Source organism: Mustela lutreola, chromosome 8, assembly GCF_030435805.1.
Source record: "Mustela lutreola isolate mMusLut2 chromosome 8, mMusLut2.pri, whole genome shotgun sequence".
Taxonomy (NCBI): domain Eukaryota; kingdom Metazoa; phylum Chordata; class Mammalia; order Carnivora; family Mustelidae; genus Mustela; species Mustela lutreola.
In genome coordinates, this window is record NC_081297.1 from 80908033 (window position 1) to 80911357 (window position 3325).

A 3325-nucleotide genomic window follows, 5' to 3' on the forward strand; every position below is an offset into this window, starting at 1 on the left:
TTTAACCTCCCAACTGTGAGCAATAACCATTTCCATATTGGAAAAGAAGCCTTTTATATTTTCATCATCAGCTCTAATTCTTTACAATAGTAATTTCAAAGATTCTCCATTGTCCCTCTTCAAATTTCCAGTCTCAACCTCCCCGCTCAAAATCAACAGAGGATCTGCCTTCCAAACATAAAAGGAAAATAGCCAAGACATGAGAACTCCTTAACTGCACAACTACAAAATCTAGATATTTAGCTGTTTTCATAGCCATTTTTTCTGCTTCTGTCTAGTTACAATAGAAGAGATGTTCTCAATATCTGAATTTTTTTTTTTCTCGACCCAAGCCCTGGATCCCATTCCTTCTTGTCTCTTTAACAGAACCCTTTCATCTACCTTCCTGCACTGTTGGTGGGAATGCAAACTAGAGCAGTCACTCTGGAAAACAGTACGGAGGGTCCTCAAAAAGTTAACAATAGAACTACCCTATGATCCAGCAATCACACTGATAGGTATTTATCCAAATATAAAGATACTGATTCTGGAAAAAGAGAGAGAGAGGAAAAAAAAGACAAATCAAGAAACAGACTCAGCTCTAGAGAATGAACTGATGGTTACCAGATGCGAGGAGGGGAGGAGTACGGGTTAAGTAGGTGATGGGGAGTGACGAGGGCACTTGCCGTGATGAGCGCTGGGCGCTGTATGGAAGGGCTGAATCATTAAATTGTACACCCAAAACTAATATTATACTTTATACTAACTAACTGAAATTTAAATAAAAACTTTAAAAAATATGAAAATAAAAATAAAAAACCCTTCTATCTGCTTCCTTTAGGGCTTCTACCTTTCCCTTTTTGTAGTCTCCTTAATACTAGCTTTAAAACCAAAGAAAAATTCCTTTAGCCTATATCTCCTTCCACCTATTCTCTTTTTCTTTTCTTTCAAAGGCAAGTTTCTTGAAAGAATTATTTATATGTATTCTCTTCATTTACTTACATTTCTTTTCTTATCAACTGACCACAACGTGATTTTTTTCCTACCATGGTCCACTGACACTGTTTGTTCCAACAGAAACCTCCTAGTTATGAAATCTAATAGAAAGATTTTGGTCCCCAGTATATGGAAGCTTTTTTTTTTTTTTTTTTTTTGCCCCCAAGGGGGGTGCACCGTTCCTGGAAGTACTGCAATACCAGGTCGATGCGTGGAGTGGATGGAGCAAGCTCCTATTCCATCTCCCTGCTCCAAAAATCCATTTAATATATTGTCCTCGGATAGAGGACGTATCAGATATTAAACTGATAAGAACAGATACTACACTTGATCTTAGCCAAAAGGCCGAGAAGCGATCTGGAAGCTTTTAATACCACTAGTTTTTTAAATAAGCTCTTATGCTCTGTGATACCTCATTTTCCTAGTGTATCTGTCTTCTGATACTTCTTAGTTTCCTTCACAGTTCTTTTCCTACCAGGCCCTTAAAGATCAATGTTCTTCTTGCTTCTGTTCTTAATCCTGTTCTCCCCATATGATCCTTGTGTTATCAACCTCTTATGGGGCTTCAATGCGGATGTCTAGGCTGACTGCCAATTTAGTGCCTCCATACTAAAACTCCTTCTTGCTCTTCAAGTCATAAGCCACCATCCTCTCTCATCTGGATGTTTGAAACATCCTCATTTCTATCTTCACTCCCAGTCTTGACCCCACCATCTTGCCATAGCCAGAACGATTATTTGAAAATGAAAATCTTACCATATTACCCACCCACCAATTTTTTAATGGCTTCCCATTGTCCTTAGGATAGATCCAAACTTTTTGACATACCTTACAAATCCTTCATGATCATGTTCCCATAAAATGCTCCAGTCTTCTTTCTTTCCACTTTCCCCCCTTTGTTCAATAGAGTGGTTTATTTGCATATACTGAAAAAAAAATGCTTGAATGTATTAATCAATGTTGCATAAGGTCTAAATGTTGCTAAAAGAGAAAGTATCTCACTTCAAAATTCATGCTTTGGAGTTTTAAATATGAGCTAGACTTCTTTTTATTTATGTCTTGGGGGAAATTTTTTAAAGTACCTAATCTGGACTGAACATATGGGAGGGGGTGGTTTATGAAGTACATTTTCTGGTTGTGATCAAATCTTTCTTTGATTTCAGGTCCTGCCACAAGAAAACGTTGGGATATACACTCCAACCCCTTGGAAGAATATCTGTGAGGGAATTAGACAATTAACTTGGAGAAAAGGAAGAGCCTATAGGACATTGGGCCCTTGTTTCAATATAGGGCAGAGTAGAGATGTTATTAGACTGCATGATAATAAAGGCAAAAAGACCATTTGCTTTTCCCACTAGCTTACTGGACCTAAGCTTGCTGCCAGAGCAAGACTATAGGTAATTCTTTAAAAGATCTTTTAAAGAACATCAAATTGGCCCCAGTGGACTCAGTTGGGTCTTATGACTGACTGAGAGCAATAGAAGCAAATATGACTTCTGAAGGATCTCTGAGGCTTTACTGAGAACCACGAGCAGGAAGTAGAGTATCAAGGAACCACTGTTAACAGAAACCACTGCTCTCTGGATCTGGCTCAAACTGCTGCTAGGAACCACTGGTAGGCCACTCCACAGAGATCCAGCCCTGGGAGTAGCACATCTGGCTGGGAGAGACGATCTTGCCAAGCAATACTACCATGCAGCTCTCTGCGTCTTTTGGGGAAAAGGCCTAAATCCTTACTATTTACATAGCATCTGGAGAGAAGGGTAGATATTTGTGTAAGTATTTTATTACTGTCTTCATCGATGAAGGAGAGTAACCCGAACCTGAAGGAACAAGAGTGAAAGTTTAAGATAATAGAAGGCTTACGTTATCGGAGCTCTCAGAATATCATCTTGCAGGGGATAGACTTAGAGGAAAGGCTGTGCCGGGAAACTGGCTGACTTTTGATTTACACAGCAACTATCATCATGTCTTAGACACAATAGGTGCAATTAGGGTAACTACTAGTCAGAACGTGATGGTGACAATGTGCAAATCTCAACAGTTTAAATCAACAAATACCTCATTTCTCATGCACGTTATGTGTCCAATGTAAGTTGGCAGGGAAGCTCAGGGTTGCAGCCAATGAACAGCTGAAACTTGAAAAAGTGGGTTCTGGAAGGTCTTGACCAGTAATTAAACACCCTGGCACAGAAGCAACACGACAAAAAAAAAAAAAAAAGAAAAGAAGAAGAAGTAACACATGTCAATTCTGCTCACCACTCAGTGGGCAGAAGGAGTCACAGGTCCCCCTCAACATCCAAACACAAACAAGGCCAAGAAATTAAATCCTACCATGTACCTTGTGCCC

General features: G+C 39.4%; 1 non-coding gene across 1 annotated transcript; it reads right to left on the reverse strand.

Moving 5' to 3' along the window:
- Window positions 1-1141: 1141 nt before the first annotated feature.
- LOC131840095 (U2 spliceosomal RNA) lies at window positions 1142-1332 on the reverse strand. Its single transcript, XR_009357204.1, has one exon. It is a non-coding gene; the product is annotated as a U2 spliceosomal RNA (small nuclear RNA).
- Window positions 1333-3325: the final 1993 nt, after the last annotated feature.